The sequence below is a fragment of the Pipistrellus hanaki genome (genome assembly GCF_964339955.1).
Source record: "Pipistrellus hanaki genome assembly, chromosome: 20".
Lineage (NCBI taxonomy): Eukaryota > Metazoa > Chordata > Mammalia > Chiroptera > Vespertilionidae > Pipistrellus > Pipistrellus hanaki.
This window is the reverse complement of record NC_140522.1, coordinates 14,384,618-14,404,368: the sequence shown is the minus strand read 5'-3', so window position 1 is coordinate 14,404,368 and position 19,751 is coordinate 14,384,618. Positions and strand designations below refer to the sequence as shown.

Genomic DNA, 19,751 nt, shown 5'->3' with positions numbered 1-19,751 from the left:
ACAATGCTCGCCAGTGGACTCGGAGCTGAGAGCTGCTCTCATCTGAAAACCCTCAACTTCAGTCTACAAGGATGCTTTTTCCAAATACAGTTCCAGCACAGGTTCCAGGGGAATGTGGAGCAAGCTTTGGGGTTACCCTTCAGGCCACTGTGGGGGGTGGGGGGCCCGGGAAACAGCCTCTTGCTGCTGAGAGGGCTGTGAGGCGGTGGCAGGGCCTGAGGCCCGGGCGTGGTCCTGCCCTCTCCCTGCCTGGCCATGCTGGGGCCCAGGTGGGGTTGCCCAGTGGGGTGGCCTGCAGGTGGAGTGACCCACACTCCTCCCTCCTGGGCTTGGCAGAGACACAGTTCACTGTGTGTGAGCTGTGCCTGGTCCTCGTTCTGGGGTCTGTGGGTTTCTCGTGACCTGGGCTGCACGTCAGAGAGCGGACGCTGAGCTGAGGGCAACAGGCTCCCCTCCGTAGCCCTGCGAGGGCGTGGGCCTCTGAGTGCGTGACAGTGTGTGTCTGTGAGTGTGAGTGTGAGTGTCCCTATGAACATCTGAGGCCCTGACGAAAGCCAGAATATATGCGAGGCTCCCCTGAAGTTTGGGGCAGCCACACACTGCCTCACCCCACATCTATCCATCCTCCCTTCCAGGATTTTCCCACAGGCCCCACGGGCTCCTCTGGTAATCCTCCACTCTCAGGATGTGACCCAGCCTGGATGGACACACTGGGGCAGCTGGGCCTGGCTTGTGCCTGTGTTTACCCGACAGTCAATTCTTCACATCCAAAAGGTGTTGACTGTCCCCTCCAGAAAGCGCGCCTGTGAGTCAATGATGCTGGCCCTGGGAGGTCAGCTCCTCACAAGGGACAGGGCCCAGGGCAGCTGGAGCCAGAGGCAGAGGGTGGACAGAGGCGGGGAGCTGGGATGCCTCAGCACCGCTGGGTGTTTCTAGGACCCCAGGACCCAAGGCCTCCTGAGTGTGTGTCTGTGAGTGTGAGTGTCCCTGAGTGTGACAGTGTGTATCTGTGAGTGTGAGTGTCCCTGAGTGTATGTCTGTGAGTGTGAGTGTCCCTGAGTGCGTACCAGTGTGTGTCTGTGAGTGTGAGTGTGAGTGACCCTGAGTGTGTCTGTGAGTGTGAGTGTCCCTGAGTGTGACAGTGTGTATCTGTGAGTGTGAGTGTCCCTGAATGTGCTTCTGTGAGTGTGAGTGTCCCTGAGTGCGTACCAGTGTGTGTCTGTGAGTGTGAGTGTGAGTGTCCCTGAGTGTGTCTGTGAGTGTGAGTGTTCCTGAGTGTGACAGTGTGTATCTGTGAGTGTGAGTGTCCCTGAGTGTGTCTGTGAGTGTGAGTGTTCCTGAGTGTGACACTGTGTGTCTGTAAGTGTGAATGTGACAATGTGTGTCGTGTGTCTGTGAGTGTGAGTGTCCCTGAGTGTGACAGGGTGTCTGTAAGTGTGAGTGTGAGTATCCCTGAGTGTGTGACAGTGTGTCTGTATGAGTGTGAGTGTCCCTGAGTGTGACAGGGGTATATGTAAAGTGTGAGTGCCCCTGAGTGTGTGACAGTGTTTCTGTGAGTGTGTGTTCTGAGTGTGAGTGTGCCTGAGTGTGAGAGTGTGTCCTGAGTGTGTGACAGTGAGTGTCTGTGAGTGTGTGTGTCAGTGAGTCCGTGTGAGCACAACAGGGCGGGCCGCGGTCAGAAGGCCCCTGGTGCCCCGTGTGGAACATCCTCCGTGTCTGGACAGGCCTTGGAGATGCCCGTTCTGGCCTCTCCGCTCCAACGGACTCGGGTACCCTGTCTGAGTCTGGCAGGCTGTGCGCTGGCATTTCGATCCTCGACCGCCTGCGGCCCTCACGGAGCCAGGCTCTCTGAGGGCCACCAGAGGCTGGAGTCTCCCGTCCAGGGGCCTGGGCATTTGGGCGCTGGGAAGGCGGCCCGTGGCCTGCAGAGAGGCCATAGCACTGTCCACGCCACAGACGGTGAGGCCCAGAGCAGGCAGACACCACACCCCCCTCCTGGCCCCTTTTCTCGTTACTGAAGATGCTCTTCCTGTTCGGCCACTTGGTTTTTCTTGCTGTGAAGGACCCACGGCTCACTGCCCTCTTTGTATTGGCTCCCAAGTGCTCTTTGTATGTGAGAGATCCCTGCCCTTCATCATGTGTGTTCATGCATTCCCGCCATTTACAGCGACTTCACAGAGACCCCCATGGGCAGGTCCCCCAACCAGGGCACTGCCTCTTCACCTGGGGAGGCACGGCCTCAGGACCCACTGCCCTTGGCCTCTGGCCATCTCATGGGGGGTCCGTCTCTTGGGCTCACCTGGTTTCTTCTCGAGCCAATGGCAGCCAGCCCCACACAGTTCACAAGGTCACCCAGACTCTCTGAGGGAGGACAGGGGTCCAGGACGGTCCGTGTGTGTGCTCAGCTGGCGGGTGAATGGGGGGTGACTCGGGGAGGCTGACCCTGGGCCCACCTGGTGATGGGAGTGGCGTCCCCGTGGCCTGCACTGATCACAGGGGTCAGTGTGCTGGCTTTTTCTTCTTCTTCTTCTTCTTCTTCTTCTTCTTCTTCTTCTTCTTCTTCTTCTTCTTCTTCTTCTTCTTCTTCTTCTTTTCTTCTTCTTCTTCTTTTATATCATTTATTTCTTTTTATGTTTATTGTTTACTATGTGTTTCCCTTTACATTATGTACTATCTTAATACTATTTGTCCCTTTAATATTTGTTTGTGTTTTTTTTTTTTTTTTTGGGGGGGGGGTATGTATTTTTATTTTTTATTTTATTGATTATGGTCTCACATAATTGTCCTTATTCCCCCATTTCCATCCCAAACCCCTCCCTACATATTCCCCCACCCCCCTGTTGTCCATGGCCACTGGCTAGGCGCATATGCATGCACACAAATCCTTTGGTTGATCTCTTCCCCTTACCCCCACCCTCCCCTACTTTCCCTCTGAGGTTTGAGAGTCTGACCGCTGCTTCTCTTTCTCTGGGTCTGTTTTTGTTCATCAGTTTATGTTGTTCATCATTTCCTCTAGATGTGTGAGATCATGCGATCCAAGAAATACCCTTGTAAGAACCTAAACTGCAACAAGCAATAATGGTTATGCTGTGAGGCAAATCAATCAGTCTGTAGTGAGTTCCTTTCTGGGCCAGCAGTTCTTTTGAGTTCCAATTTCAATGTCAAATAGTTCCTTATGTGTACATGTCAGCCATGATATTTCAGATCTGGTTGGTGGACAAATGGTGGTAATGCAGGTCCGCCCGTCTCTGGTTTGGTACTGGGCATCCTTCAGCAACATGCAGCTGCTGTCTGCTGGTATGCTGAGGCGTCATCAGCATCTTCCATCTCTGAATTGTGTCTCTTCTGTCTTTATGGCTGGAGCACTTCTGTCTATTCCTCTCTGTTACAGATTCCAGATGGTCTCAGAGTTGTTTTTTGAAAATATACAAACATATTCTTGACCAAAAGTTAATAAAGGGATATTTTCTTTAAATTTGATTTGGGATTCTTTTACATTCCCCCCCGCCCCCCCGCAAATAATTTTCCCCTGGCTTGTTTTGTCGCCATGTGTGTATTTTCATGTGTATTAGCATTTTGAATGAAGGTTAATTTTCTAATGTAAAAATTTTTTAGATGTAAATTATTCTCAGGATATTTTTCCTTACATGATATTCTTCCATGGTCACCCCCTTTTTTACTTTAAATAATAGAAGACTTTTGGAAATTTTATAATGTAGTTTTGATAGCTTTTACATTTTAAATTATTTGCGCTACGCTATGACTGCTTTAGGTTCAAAAATTGCACGTTGTGCAATTTTACCATGGGACGCTCTGCCAATAAAAATTTTTGTTAACACCTTAGGAATAGCTTTTTGTAGTGTTTCTAGAATATTCATTTATTTCCATTAGCCACATTAATTTCCTCTGAGAAACTGGCTACTATCCATCTGTCAAACTCAACACTCTAGCAACAATCTTATTTACCATGTGTGTATTACTGGAATTGATTATTTACCTTTTTGATAAGGGCCTGAGCATTCCTGCTACTAAACTGGACTTGGATATTAAAAACCCACTTGCCCATACCATGGGTATAAGACCTCTCAAACAAGTCTTGTTGCAGTGAGAGGGCAGCTGCTGTCAGCCAAGTCTCTGTTACCTGGGTCCCAATTTGAGCTGTGCATGGAAAGCGAAGCAACCATGGGGGTAGGAGACCTCCCTCAGAATGGGAGAAGGTTCAGGCGCCTGCCATGTTGCAGGGGGGGTTGGTAATGGTCTATGCCCCACCTCTGTTAACCCCCAAGTTCTCTCCTGAAGGCCCCTCTGTGACCGGGTGCTGGCTTCGTTGTCAGCGGGGGAAGGGGCAGCGAGCCTGGGCTGCAGACCAGTGAGGGGGTGACGGGCCAGGTGGGGTGTTTCTGGGGGTGTTGAAGGGCCCTTGTGGCCCCAGCAGTTCCCTGTGCCCTCGTCTGACACCCACAGGACCACAGGCACCGCCCCCAGAGCACACACAGGGACATGGAATTGGAAAAGAGAACTTTACCAAGAAACCCAAAGGGAAACAAGCCCAACTGCCACGCATTCTTGGAGTGGGAGGTGGGACAAGGCTGTGTTGGGTGGGGGTGGGGCCGCTGGACTGAGTGGCTGCTGTGTGGACCCTGTGGGAGCCCTTCTAACCCCCTGGGGGGCCCCTTCTCCACCCGTGGTACCCATTCTCCACCTGGGAACCCCTTCTCCCCTGAAGCCCCTTCTCCACCTGTGGGATCCTGCCCACAGCCCATGCTGTCTCAGGGCCTCTTCCCAGAAGGGCTTCTGTACCTCCATGTGCTGCTGGGACAGTTGGGGTGGACACAGGAAGGGCGAGCAGAGGGCCCAGGCCCCAGGGGCAGGGCCTCCCGACCTGGGAGGTTGGTCTGGGAGGGAGACCTCAGGCTGGGCTGGACTCTGAGACCTAGGGTTGGCTCTGGACTTGGAGTGTTGGGCTTGGACCCTGGACCGGGCTGGTTGGGCTCCGGACTTGGGGTGTTGGGTTTGGACTCTGGTTCGGGTTGGTTGGGCTCTGGACTCGAGCGAAAGGCCAGGCCGTGGCTCTAGGCCTTACTGTGTTGCAGGAGTTGTCCAGTAAGAATGGGAGTGGCGACCTCGGGGGCCTGGGGGGAGCCCAGAGTGTCTGCCCCCATGGGTATAGCCCGGGCCACTTGGGAGGGTAGATGGGGTGGGAGTGGGGCCATGGTTGGCAGGTGTCCTGGGTGCCTGGGCCTTGGGCCTGAGCTGGAATCTTCCGGATGCCCTTGAGCTGTGGATGGGCACAGGACCCCCGCCCCTTGGAGGTGTGTCTGCTCTTGTCAGCGTGGCCTCCGGTAGCTCGGGCAGGGGAGAAGGGTAGTGAGGCTGCTCAGCTGCTCAGCGCCAAGGCCTCCGGCCACGCGGGGTCCTCGATGTTCTCATAGTCATGGGCGGCCCGGGGTGGCCCCTGCAGGAAGGCGCCCAAGACCCACTGCACCTGAGGGGAGGGCGGGCATGCGTGAGGGTCCTGCCCATCTGCTCACCTCAAGGGTCTCCCGCCCTCGGCCCTGGGGGCTGGCCCACCTTGAAGAGGGTAACGGAGGCGCCATAGGTCACGCTGAGCAGGAAGAGCGTGATGAAGACTAAGAGGCTGTGCCACAGCTCATCCAGCTCGTTCACCTCGGCTGCCCCCACGCACACGTCCTGCAGATCCAGCTCTGCGGGTGCAGGTGGGTCAGCCCAGCCTGGATGTGGGGTCAGTCAGTCCCCCACCTGGGTGTGAGGGTCAGTGAGCCCCCAGCCTGGGTGTGGGGGTCAGTGAACCCCCGCCTGGGTGTGGGGTCAGTCGGCCCCCAGCCTGGGTGTGGGGTCAGTGAGCCCCCAGTCTGGGTGTGGGCATCACAGGTCCCTGCAGCCTGGTCCCTGCTGTCTGGGGTTCAGGCAGTCCCTGTCCAGCTTCCATGGCCTTTCAGAGCAGCTGGCCCACCTGGGGGTCTGGGGTCTGAGGCCCTGCCTGGCTCAGCCCAGGGTGGCTGGTGGGAGGGCTGCTGCCCACTGCCTGCTGCCCTCTGCCCACTGCCCACTGCCCACTGTCCCATCCCAGTGATGCCTTTTCTCTCCCTCCATCCTCAGGCTGCATCCAGACCCCTGGTCTTCCTCGCCAGGCCTATCGCCCTCACCTCAGCTCCTGCTCTGCCCCCACCCGGGAGGATGGCGCCCACGAGCCCCGTGCTCACTCAGCTTCTCGCTTGAGGCCGGAGACCCTCTAAACTGCACTCAGCCAACTGCCCTGAACCCGCTGGGGGTCTGAGCCTGCAGCCTAGGCCGTCGCTCCACGGGGCTGGCCTGGCCACACTGGCCGAGTTGCCCCCGGCCTATGGGCCACCACTGTCCCTCAGCCTCCTGCCTTGGGGAGTGAGGTGTGCCAAGCACAGGTGCCAGTCTTGGGGAAGCCTGCCAGCAGGTCCCTCTGAACTACACCCTTGGGTGTTCGCTGCTTTCCATGCTCATGGGTGCTGCTAGCCGGGGTATGCACGCATGTGTGCATATGCATGTGCTAGCGTGTGCGTACACAGGATGCCTGGGCTGTTAGATGTGTACTTGAACTTGGGGTAAGGGTGGGCTTGGTCCCTGACTCTGATCCCTGCAGCCTCCAGGCGCTGGGTCGGGGCCAGCAGGCTGCTCTGGGCTGTTGGACAGAGCCCACTTCCTGGGTGTGTATGTGCCCCTGTGTGTCAGTGTGTCCATATGTATCAGTGTATGCATCCATGTGTGTGTCCACGTGTGTCTCTCTGTGTTAGTATGTCAGTGTGTGTCTGTGCATTGCATCTATGGGTTTCTCTGTGTGTAGGTGTCTGTGTGTGTCTGTGTGTGTTTGTGTGTGTATGCATGTGTGCATGTGTGTGTCTCTGTGTCTCTGTCCTGTGCATCAGTGTGTGTGCTTGTGTCCATGTATGTGTCTGTCTGTCTGTGGATGCAGCTGGCAGGGAGGGTTTGTGGGAGGCCTGCTGGGCTCCCAGCCAGGGGGTCCTCTCCATGCCCATGTTGGGGCCCAGGCGTGATGGGGAACAAAGGTTCAGTGTGGCCTGGTGAGGGGTAGGTCAAGGGAGGCCGCCAGGAGCGCATGTGAGAAGCGTTTGCTCACACAGGGCACCGGGGCTGGTGGTGGGTGGCGTTGTTGGGTCACTGCAGGCTGTGTGGGGGCAGGGCTGGCATGGCTGGTGTTACTGTGTGTGAGGCCCATGGGATGTGCTTGTGAGGGCTGTTCCTGTCCCCAGGACAGTCTGGGCAGATGAGGTGAGGGTCAGGATGAAGTGAGGTGAGGGTTAGGATGCCGTGTTCTCAGCACTGGGCCACACGGGGCTGGGCCTGTCTCTGCCCGTGGTGCTTGGGATGGTTGTGGGGCTGATGGGGGGCTGGGGGCAGCCTGTCTCCCTACGTATGGACGCCTGAGTGGGCGTCGCACTCAGCCCGTCCCTCCACCCAGAGGGCCTGTGTGTGCCTCTGGGTATAGGGGAGCTTGTCTGTGTGCAGAGGAGCTGCAGGAGCAGGGGTGAAGACCAGGCCTCTGGAGAGGAAGGGACTGTGGGCTGAACCGGGTCTCCATGGCCCTCCCAGGGCCACCCTCTGGTTCCCAGGCCCCTTGGAGTGGGCAGGAGGCATGGGGGTTGGCAAGAGGATGGTGGACCGAGCCTAGCTCAGCCCTGTCCAATCCTCCAATCCCCTCTGGGAGTCCTTTCCTCTGTGCCAGACACCCCTGTCCCTCCGCCCGCCCCCCAAGAACGAGCGCACTGGCTCTGAGCTGACACTGAGTTTATTGACAGCAGGGCGCCCTGGAGGGGGCGGGCGGGAGGCAGGCCTTAGTTACCAGGGTCTTTGCCTTTAGACACTGATCGCTCGCGGGTCCGGGTGCCGTCCAGAGCCTCGTGGGTCACTCGGCAGGTGAATTTGCTCCTCCTTTCCCAGTTGGCCTGGCTGACCTCCAGGCGGCTGAAGACGAAGAAGGCGGGGCTGGCACCTAGGTCCCTGAGGGGCCGCGTGGTGGCGTGCTGGTCACTGGCGATCAGGGTGTTGTCCTGCAGCCACTGCACGGAGATGTCGGCAGGGAAGAAGCCCTGGATCAGGCAAGTGAGTGTGAGCGTGTCCTGGGCCCCCTGCTCCTTGGGCGGCGGGAACACGAAGACCTCGGGGGCAGCGCGCTTGCCTGTGGACGGGCATGGGGTCAGCCGGCTCTGGCTCCAGCTCCGGGGGGTGGGGGGAGCTGCCCGCCTCCCCTCGCAGGTCGCTCACCCGGGGCCTTGGCGATGGTGCGCACGATGGGCCGGGGCAGGTCCGGGTGGCTCAGGTTGCACTGGTAGGTCTCACCCTCCACCCAGTCGCTGGTGTCCACGGGCAGGGTGGAGGTGACGGAATAGGTCATGTTGAAGTGGCGCTTGCTGCTCTGGGTGGCCTGGGCCAGGAGGCCCCTGCCCTCCCGGGACCACTGCAGGCTCATGCCCTCCAGGCTGGCCAAGTCCACCACCAGGCAGGAGACCTTGGGTGACTTGTGCACATACAGGTCCAGGGGGCTGGGCGGAATCACGTAGACGCTCACACCTCGGGGCTCGGGCTCTGGTGGGTGAGGAGGGGCTGTGTGAGGCCAAGGCCGACCTCGCCGCCCCGAGAGGCAGGTGCGGGCGCGGGCCTGAGGAGGGCTGTACCTGGGCAGGCGCGGGCTTCGGCCTTCACCGTGCAGCCTTGCAGGCTGGCCTGGCAGGCGTAGGTTCTCCGGGACAGCCATGCGCCCTGGCTGATGTAGAGCTCGCTGACAGTAGAGGCCGGCGCGCCCTCCCAGCTGGCGGGGCCGGTGACCGGGAGCAGGTCCTCGGGCTGCCCGTCCACCAGCCAGGTGACCTCGAGGTCGCCCGGGGTGAAGTTTGGGATGAGGCACAGCAGCCGCATGGTGGCATGGGGGTTGCCGCTGGGGTTGCAGGATGAGTGGAAGATCCCCACCGTGGGCAGGGTGACGTTCGTGGCGCACGCTGAGGACAGAGGTGATGGCCCTGCGGAGGCGTCTCTGAGTCTCTGAGCCTCCTCCCAGCCAAAGCCCTGGGCACTCCAGACAGCCCCTCCGCAGCCCTCCACCCAGCCTGCTCCTCGCCACCCGCGGGCCTGGGTCTACCTGGTGCTGGTGGTATGGTCACGTTGATGGGTGTGGACCCGGGGTGCCCCACCCAGCAGGTGAACCGCTGTTCAGCCCACTCGCCAGAGACGATCACGTGGCTGCTGGTGGTGTAGAGGCTGGAGTTCTGGTTGAAGGCGGCGGGGAGGGTCATGATGCTTGTTGTCAGGGACCCCGTGTCCCAGGTCACAGTCACCGGCTCCGGGAAGTAGTCCCTGACCAGGCAGCCCAGCGTCACGGAGGCGGCGCCCACGGTGAGGTCTTTGGAACAGGGGGCCAAGGGGAAGACCGATGGGCTCTGCATGCGGTCTGTGGATGGAACCGGCCTGTCAGTGCTGGCAGCCTTGGATTGGGAAGCCACTCCAGGGCCCCCATTCCAGCCCGGGGCACGGAGCCACTGGCTCGTTTGGGCTCATTCCAGTCCCTCCCAGATGCCTGTGACAAAGCCTGTGTCTCCCAAAGCTGTTGTCCCAACCCTGGTTGGACCCCTTGGTCCCAAGTGGCAGCACACACCACCTGGTTGGGCTCATGATTGGACCCCCTGGTCTGGCCCCTCAGTCCTGAGTGGCAGCACACGCCACCCACCCCGGAGAAGCTCTCTGCTCCTCAGGCAGCAGAGGCTCAGAACCATTGCGGGCTGCCCCCCCCCCCCCCCACTCCACTGCGGAGCAGAGACCCTGAGACCCCCAGGATCAGCAAGATGTCTCCTCTGCCCCCACCCTCAGCCTCCCATGAAGGCCTGGGGTACAGAAGCCCCAACCCCAAGGTATCACGAGTGTGGTCCATCCCACCCCCACCTCCTCCTGACTGGCTTGGGGTCTCTGCAGCTGAGGGTGCCCCTTCACCCTACCCCTCACTGATCAGCCAGGCTTCTCTGCTGGCCGTCTGAGGGAGCCCACCCCCAGCAGGTGATGCTGCCTGCCCTGCTATGGCCTGGGAATCCCAGACCTCAGCCCATCGGGCCGGGCCTAGCTCAGCCCAGCCCAGCCCAGCCCAGCCCAACACAGCCCAACCCAATCCAACCTAACCCAGCCCAGCCCAGCTCAGTTCAGCTAAGCCCAGCCCATTTCAGCTCAGCCCAGCCTAGCCCAGCCCAGTCCAGCCCAGCTCAGCTCAGCTCAGCTCAGCCCAGCCCAGCCCATTCCAGCTCAGCCCAGCCCACGCCATCCACCCTGGCCAGCCCAGCCCAGCCCAGCCCATCCCATCCCAGCCCAACTCAACTCAACCCAATCCAATCCAATCCAACTCAACCCAACCCAACCCAACCCAACCCAACCCAACCCAATCCAACCCAACCCAACCCAACCCAACTCAACTCAATCCAACCCAACCCAACCCAACCCAACCCAACCCAACTCAACTCAACCCAACCCAACCCCACCCAGCCCAGCCCAACCCAACCCAATTCATCCCAACCCAACCTAAGCCAACCCAGTTCATCCCAGTTCATCCCAGCACAGCCCAGCCCAGCCCAGCTCTGCCAAGCCCAGCACAGCCCAGCCACGCCCAGCCCAACCCAGTCCAACCCAACCCAACCAAGCTCAGATCAGCCTAGCCCAGCTCAGCCCAGCCCAGCTCAGCCCAGCCCAGTTCAACCCAGCTCAGCCCAGCCCAGCCCAGCTCAGCTCAGCTCAGCCCAGCCCAGCCAGGCCCAACCCAGCCAACTCAACCCAGCCCAGCCCAGCCCAGCTCAGTCCAGCCTAACCCAACCCAACCCAGCCCAGCCCAGCCCAGCTCAGTTCAGCTCAGCTCAGCCCAGCCCAGCCCAGCCCAGCCCAGCTCAGCTCAGCCTAGCTCAGCCCAGCCCAGCCCAGCCCAACCCAGCCAGGTCCAACCCAGCCAACTCAACCCAGCCCAGCCCAGCCCAGCTCAGCCCAGTCTAACCCAACCCAACCCAGCCCAGCCCAGCCCAGCCCAGCCCAGCCCAGCTCAGCCTAGCTCAGCCCAGCCCAGCCCAGCCCAACCCAACCCAACCCAGCCCAATCCAAACCAACAGAACTCAACCCAACTCAACTCAACCCAACTCAACTCAACCCAGCCCAGCCCAACCCAGTTCAGCCCAACACAACCCAACCCAGTTCAGCCCAGCCCAGCCCAGCCCAGCCCAGCACAGCCTAGCTCAGTTCAACCCAGTTCAGCTCAGCCCAGATCAGCCCAACCCAGATCAGCGTAGCCCAGCTCAGACCAGTTCAGCCCAACCCAGTTCAGCCCAACCCAGCTCAGCCCAACACAACCCAACCCAACCCAACCCAGACAAGCCCAGGCCAGCCCAGCTCAGCCCAGCCCAGCTCAGTCCAGATCAGCCCACACCAGCCCAGCCCAGCCCAGCTTAGTTCAGCTCAACCCAGCAGATCCCATTCCAGCTCAGCCCAGCCCAGCCCAGCCCAGCCCAGCCCAGCTCAGCTCAGCCCAGCTCAGCTCAACCCAGATTAGCCCAGCCCAGCTCAGCTCAGCTCAGCTCAGCTCAGCTCAGCCCAGACCAGCCCAGCTCAGCTCAGCCAAGCTCAGCCAAGCCCAGCCCAGCCCAGTCCAACCCAGCCCAGCACAGCCTAGCCCAGTTCAACCCAGCTCAGCTCAGCCCAGATCAGCCCAACCCAGCCCATCCAAGTCCAGCTCAGCCCACCCCAGGCCAGCCCAGCTCAGGCCAGCTCAGCCCAGCTCAGCTTAACCCAGATCAGCCCAGTTCAGCCCAAGCCAGATCAGTCCAACCCAGATGAGCCCAACACAGACCAGCCCAGCCCAGCTCAGCCCAGTTCAGCTCAGCTCAGTCCAGATCAGCCCACACCAGCCCATCCCAGCCCAGCTCAGCTCAGCCCAGCTCAGCTCAACCCAGATTAGCCCAGCCCAGCCCAGCTCAGCCCAGCCCAGCCCAGCCCAGCCCAGCCCAGCCCAGCCCAGTTCAGCCCAGCTCAGTTCAGATCAACCCAGCTGATCCCATTCCAGCTCAGCCCAGCCCAGCCCAGCCCAGCCCAGCTCATCTCAGCCCAGCCCAGCCCAGCCCAGCCCAGCCCAGCTCAGCTCAGCCCAGCTCAGCTCAGCCCAGCTCAGCTCAACCCAGATCAGCCCAGCCCAGCCCAGCCCAGCCCAGCTCAGCCCAGCCCAGCCCAGCCAAGCCCAGCCCAGCTCATCTCAGCCCAGCCCAGCCCAGCCCAGCCCAGCCCAGCTCAGCTCAGCCCAGCTCAGCTCAGCCCAGCTCAGCTCATCCCAGATCAGCCCAGCCCAGCCCAGCCCAGCTCAGCTAAGCCCAGATCAGCCCAACCCAGTTCAGCCCAACCCAGCTCAGCCCAACACAACACAACCCAACCCAACCCAACCCAGACAAGCCCAGGCCAGCCCAGCTCAGCCCAGCCCAGCTCAGTCCAGATCAGCCCACACCAGCCCAGCCCAGCCCAGCTTAGTTCAGCTCAACCCAGCAGATCCCATTCCAGCTCAGCCCAGCTCAGCCCAGACCAGCCCAGCTCAGCTCAGCCAAGCTCAGCCAAGCCCAGCCCAGCCCAGTCCAACCCAGCCCAGCACAGACTAGCCCAGTTCAACCCAGCTCAGCTCAGCCCAGATCAGCCCAACCCAGCCCAGCTAAGTCCAGCTCAGCCCACCCCAGGCCAGCCCAGCTCAGGCCAGCTCAGCCCAGCTCAGCTTAACCCAGATCAGCCCAGTTCAGCCCAAGCCAGATCAGTCCAACCCAGATGAGCCCAACACAGACCAGCCCAGCCCAGCTCAGCCCAGTTCAGCTCAGCTCAGTCCAGATCAGCCCACACCAGCCCAGTCCAGCCCAGCTCAGTTCAGCTCAGCCCAGCCCATCCCAGCCCAGCTCAGCTCAGCCCAGCTCAGCTCAACCCAGATTAGCCCAGCCCAGCCCAGCTCAGCTCAGCTCAGCCCAGCCCAGCCCAGCCCAGCCCAGTTCAGCCCAGCTCAGTTCAGATCAACCCAGCTGATCCCATTCCAGCTCAGCCCAGCCCAGCCCAGCCCAGCCCAGCCCAGCCCAGCCCAGCTCAGCTCAGCCCAGCTCAGCTCACCCCAGCTCAGCTCATCCCAGATCAGCCCAGCCCAGCCCAGCCCAGCTCAGCTCAGCCAAGCTCAGCTCAGCCCAGCTCAGCTCAACCCAGATCAGCCCAGCCCAGCTCAGCTCAGCCCAGTTCAGCTCAGTTTAACCCAGTTCATCCCAGCATGGCTGAGCACAGCACAGATTGATGAACCTGGCCCATCTGAGCTGAGGATACCCATCTCCGTTTAAACAACTGTCTACTTCCACCACCTTGGCCCAGCCTAGCCCAGTACAGACCCCTTATTCTGCCCTGCCTAGGCCAGAGGCTGTGCCCCAGGCTGCCTACTGTTTTCTGGGCCCTGGGTTGAGGCAGCCCTCCTGGTTGATCTCCCCACTGTCCACTGTCAATGCCCTCCGCCTGGGGCCGCGCTCAGCCTGTCCCCAGAGGCTCTCAGCTGCCTGTCTCCTCCACGTTTGCTCTGGTCTCTGTCTTGCTTCCTTGTGTCCCCATTCAAGGAGGGGCAGCTGAGCGGTAAGCAGTGACCAGGAGGCCTGGGCCTGGCTGCGTGGCCATCTGGGGTCCTCTCTGGGCTGTGGCCTGGGGGGCCTGCCCCTCCCTGTGGCCCAGAACAGCTCGGAGCGAAAGTACCTGGCTTGGGGCCTTGGTCAGGTGCCTGGTTGGCAAGGCGAACAGTGTGGCGACAGCATGGGCCATCCCCATGGCCTGTGGCTCCCCGGAATGGCTCTTAGCAGAGAGCTGAACCTGTAGAAACCATTGTTGGTATTTTTACATCCATACAATAGGGGGAGGGGAGCTCTGCCTCATCGCTCTCAGCTAAAAATAGAATGGGAACCCCCAGCCCGCAGCCCTGGCAGTTCCCACCTCTGTTCTTGGGAAGTTGATGGAGCCACCGCCGGTGAGGTCCCCACGCAGGTGCTCTCCTGCCTGCACTGTGTCCCCTCCACTGCTCGCTCCCTGGATGCTGTCAGCACACATGGGTTCACTGGGCTGCCTCGAAGAGGAGGCGGCACCAAGCTGCCTGCCACTGCTCCTTGGGAGGGAAGGGCTGTGAGTATTTGTGCTGAGAGAGGAGGCCTGGTAGGCCGTGCGCCCACATATGGACAGGGCCTCCCGCAGGAGCGGGCTCCGGAAGCATGTGCAGAACCCGGGACAGGAAGACCTGGCTCTCCCTGGGCCCTGGCAATGCTGACGGTGACCATGTCATGTCCTGGAGCTGGGGTCCCTGTCAGGGCTGTTGCCAGTGGTCTGGCCACAGGGGCAGGAGGAGCCAGGGGGGAGGTTGGAGGTGACTGTGAGGTTGTCTACGAGACCCCTCCAGCCGCTGGAGCTTGCAGCACCATGCCGCCTCCTGGCCATGCAGGGTCACTGAGGGTGTGAAGCAGAAGGATGGCCTGGAGGTGCCCATGGCATCGACTCTGATTGTGGGCCATCGTTGACGCTTTGTGTGTGCCTTCCCACCATGGACGTGTCCCTCAGGCCTGTGTGTCCTCAGAACCCCCCTACCCAAGGGAACCTGTCAGTCCAGCTCGTCAGTGTGGGGTAAGAGAGACATGTCCGGCCCCTGTCCCATGGGCCAGTCGTCCCCATGCAAGAGGCATGTGAAGATGGCTCTGTCTGGCCCCGTGGCCTGGGGAGACCCCAAAAGAGCTGCTTCATGGAAGGCTGGGGGGGGGGGGAGTGCTGAAAGGTGCACAGTGTAGGACCCAGCGGGAGCCTCGGCCCCCAGGCAGACTTTGCTGGCCTGTCACACCCCACGTGTGGCTCCAGGAACGGTGCTGTGGGAGAGGCATGGGGAACATGGAATTCCTTGGAAGAGCCCGGGATTCTGAGAGAAACCACAGACCTGGAGCAGGCAGAGCCCAGCTGGGGGGCTTGGTGGGCTTGGCTGGTGGTGCCTGACCCTGCAGTCTTCACACATTGGGAGGTATGGGGCTGGGGCTCCACTCAGCTGCCTGGTACCCGACACCCCTGTCCATTCTCCTGTGCTGTGAGCACATGGGGTCTGGGGCTCAGTGCCAAACCAGCCTCCTGGCTTTATCCTTATCTCCCGGATGGCACTGGGCTGCTGGCACTGGGGCAGGGGCCTGTGGAGGTGGCCTTATCTCCAGCCGAGCTGCCCTGACAGCCTCTTGGACTTGGAGGAGAATGTCTCTCACTCGGCTCTGAGCACATGGGTCTGCTGCTCCTTCCTCCCAGGGGCCATCTCCCTGGCCCAGCCCCGAGGAGCCACCCCTTCTCTTCAGGGCCGGGCCTAGATCCTCCCTACCCAGCAGGCACATGCTCCAGTTGAGAGGGCAGGGCTGGGCGAGGATAAACTCCTGACTCCACTGTGGGGCAGGGATGAGTTATCCTCCATTTTGTGTAACTGGAACCTGGCCCTCACCCAACCAATCGGGGTCAGCCAAAGCAGTGACATCACCACTGGAGTAAAACCCAGGGCGTGGTGAAATTCGCTCTCTTCTGCCATGCTATCAGCGTGATTGGGACAGAGCCCATGCTAGCATGGAAAAGGCTCTTTTGTTTATTGCATCGGACTCGGCTCCCTGATGGTCCTTGGGGATCACGAAGTCTGGGTGTAACACCAGCCTCCTGGGCCGCCTTGCTGTGGCCCCACCCCATCGTTCCTGTACTTCAGGACTGACAGAGCCTACATCTAAACTAGCTGTGTCTCAGCTGTGCACATGTATGCGAGTGTATGAACCTGCGTGACACACACAATGCACATGCCTCCAATGCACACATCTGTGCATGTGTGCAATGCCTGTGTCCTTCAGTGTTCATGGACACGTATCTAACCATGAGTGGGTGTGTCTAGGAGGCATGCATGCACGTGTCTCCCAGTGTGTGTGTGTGTAAGCATCTGTATGACATGTATGTGCCTTGCTGTGTGTGCACCTGTGTGACATGAACATATCTTTCAGTGCACATGTGTGGGCACATGTATATGTGTGATGTGTTTCTGTGTTCGTGCATTGTACATGTGTGTCGGGTGCCTGCACCTGTGTGACATACACATGTGCAGGTGTCTCCCTGGGCCCACCACCTTCATGGCACTGATGGAGCCACCCCAGGCTTCCTGTCCTCCTTTGCACCCAGGGGGACCTGCATGTGGGCCTTGCCTTCCTGTGAGACTCCTGTATCCCCATCTCTGGAAAGCATTACCTGGAGGCCACAGCCTCCTGTCCTGATATCAGTGCTCCCACCACTAACCAGCTCCTATTGCTAATGTGCTCCCATCACTAACCAGCTCCCACCGCTAACCAGCTCCACTGCTAACCAGCTCCCACCACTAACCAGCTCCCACCGCTAACCAGCTCTCACTGCTAACAGCTCCCATCACTAACCAGCTTCCATCACTAACAGTTTCACTGCTAACCAGCTCCCACTGCTAACAGCTCCATCACTAACGAGCTTGTGTGTCTGAAGGCACTTGGCCCTGTATGTATATCCTCACTTCATTTCCTAAAGGTGTTCTTGGCATTTTACCTCCTGAGGCCTCAATGCCCCTGGGAGATGGAGCAGGGGAGCTGATTGTGGGAGATGGAGCAGGGGAGCCAATGGCGCTGGGGGAGATGGAGCAGGGGAGCAGATGGCGCTGGGGGAGATGGAGCAGGGGAGCAGATGGCGCTGGGGGAGATGGAGCAGGGGAGCGGATGGTGCTGGCGGCCATCTGCCCCATTGATCTTTGGAAACAGGGTGTTTGACAATGAAATTTGGTCCGAGATCTCAAGATCACACTGGGTTTGGGATGGGTCCTTAGTCCCATGGCCCGTGGCCTTTGAAGAAGGCCTGACACAGATACGCGTGCTCTCTGGCAGGATCTTGGGAATCCCCAAGGCAGTGGATCCGAACGCTGACCCCTGGTGACTGTTCAACGTGGGATGACCTTCTCCCCGTTAATCCCCATCCCTTTGAGTTGCTTATCATGCCCTTCATTTAACAGAAATTCACTCATTCATTTATTTACTCACTAGAGGCCCAATGCACGAAATGCGTGCAAGGGTAGGCCTTCCTTCCCCTGGCTGCCGGCATCAGCTTCCCTCGCAGCTTCATCCAAAAGGACATCCAGTCTCATTAGCATATTACACTTTTATTATTACAAATTTATAAAATCTTTATTGTTGAAAGTATTTCATATATTCCCTTTTCCCCACTGACCCCCTTCTAGCCCACCCTCACTCCCACCCCTGCCCTCAACACTCTATAGTCTGTGCCCATGGGCCATGCATGTGCACACATGGTCTTTGGCTGATCACCTTCCACCCACCACCCTCCCTCCCAGCTTTCCCTCCAAGGTTCCACACTCTGCTCCCTGGATCCATTCTCTTCATCAGTTTATTTTGTTCATTAGGTTCCACCTATGAGTGAGATCCTGGGATACTTGTCTTTCTCTGATTGGCTTATGTCACCTAGCATGACACTCCCAGGTCCCTCCATGCTATCCCGAAGGGTAAGAGATTCTTCTTTTTTTTATTGCGGCACAGTGTTCCGTGGTGCAGATGGACCAAGCATTTCTCCACGCATCTGCGGATGGGTCCTGGGGCTGTGTCCAGATCTTAGCTACTAACAGACATTCCTGGTTCCCACGGTCCAGTCCGTCAGCACCGCCCCTCAGGCTTGTGCCTCTGGAGGCTGGAGGACTGGGCAGCCAGGGTCCGAGTCCCCTGCGGCTCCCCCCACAAAGTGGTGCCATAAGCCAGCGTTTTTCAACCGCTGTTCCGCGGCACACTAGTTGTGTTGCCTGGTGTGCCGTAGGTGCAGACAAGACAAGAATTTTATAATTTTTCACTATTTTGTTTACTTAATATTTCATAATAAAGTAATTATAAAATACTTTCTTTGTGTTTATTTGATTCCTATTCAAGAGAATTACTTTATATATAGTCAATACAGGCACAGAGTTAATTTTTTTTAACATTTTCTAATGGTGGTGTGCCTCGTGATTTTTTTCATGAAACAAGTGTGCCTTTGCCCAAAAAAGGTTGAAAAACACTGCCATAAGCCACAGGAGTGAGTTCCCACGCATCTGAAGCCCTAGTCAGCCCGGGTGTGAGCGCGTGGGCGGTGCTGCCAGAGGCTCGGGGGTCTGGGGCTGGACACCACCCTGGCTTCTGCCTTTGTCTGACCTCCTCCCCAGTGTCTCTGTGTCAAATCTTCCTGTTTGTTTTCTGTTAATCCTCACCCGAAGATATTTTTTCCATTGAATTTTAGCAAGAGTGGAAGGGTGGGGGAGAGACACACAGAGAGAAACTCTGGTGTGAGAGAGACACATCGAATAGCTGCCTCCCACATTTGCGCGACCAGGACCAGCGATTGAGCCTGCAACTAAGGTACCTGCCCTCCACTGGAATCCAACCCGGGACCCTTCTGTCCATGGGCTGGGGCCCTATCCGCAGAGCCAAGCCCGCCAGGGCTGTCTTTGGAGGTCAGTCATGGGACTGGGTCCCACCCCAAATCTAGTGTGACCTCAAGATCCTGCCCTGAATTGCACTGGCAAAGATCCCATTTCCAAAAGACTCAGCCAGGCAGGCAGCTGCCTGCCCCAGCATCAGCCAAAGTGAGCAGAAGTCCGCCAAGCATTCCCACGCTCCCCCACAATTCCCCACGCGTTCCCACGCTCCCCCACAATCCCCCATGCACTCCCACGCTCCCCCACAATTCCCCATGCGCTCCCACAATTCCCCACTCCCACGCTCCCCCACATTCCCCACGTGCTCCCACAATTCCCACTCCCACGCTCCCCCACAGTTCCCCATGCGCTCCCACAATTCCCCACTCCCACGCTCCCCCACAACCCCCTCACATTCCCACGCTCCCCCATAATCCCCCACGCGTTCCCACGCTCCCCCACAACCACCCACGCATTCCCACGCTCCCCCACAATTCCCCATGCGCTCCCACAATTCCCCACTCCCACGCTCCGCCACATTCCCCACGCTTTCTCACAATTCTCTACGTTCCCACTCTCCCCCACAACCCCCCACACGTGCCCACGCTCCCCCACAATCCCCCACACGTGCCCACGCTCCCCCACAATCCCCCACGCATTCCTACAATTCCCCCACAATTCCGCACGTGTTCCCACGCTCCCCCACAATTCCCCACGCACTCCCACAGCCTGATAAGCCACAAGCACAGCCCACCAAGTCCTCCTTAGCAGCAGGGGTGAGGGCCTGTTGTCTGTGCACAGAACATACTTTTACTTTTAGTCCTCATGGAGGGTGCCTTTTCATTGGCTTCAGGGAGGGAGAGGGGAGGGAAACACCTATGGGATGGTGCCTCTCTCAGTCACCTAGGCTGACCCTGAAGCTGGGCTGTGCCCTAGGGAACTGAGCCTGCTCTCTCCCCCAGGGCCTCCTCCTGCCCACAGTGTGTGTGTCCTTGCTGGGAGGGGCGGGGGGGTCCCCACATCTTCGCACCCCTGCCTTGTTCTCAGACCTTGTCTCCAAGACAGATACACGAAACCAACCAGTGGGAAGTTTGACAGGAACCAGGCAGGTGGGAGGCACAGCCACCAGTCCTGCTGACACTGGGACACTCCCGCCCCCACCCTGACCCCCTCCCCCTGACCCGTCCCCCTGCACTGCCCCCACCCTGAC

General features: G+C 59.3%; 1 gene segment (V, D, J or C); it reads right to left on the bottom strand.

The window, feature by feature from the left end:
- Nucleotides 1-7,840: 7,840 nt before the first annotated feature.
- LOC311614057 (immunoglobulin heavy constant epsilon-like) lies at nt 7,841-13,843 on the bottom strand. The segment is given in 5 exons: nt 13,780-13,843; nt 9,149-9,457; nt 8,688-9,029; nt 8,278-8,598; nt 7,841-8,191 (listed from the first exon to the last, which is right to left on the bottom strand).
- Nucleotides 13,844-19,751: the final 5,908 nt, after the last annotated feature.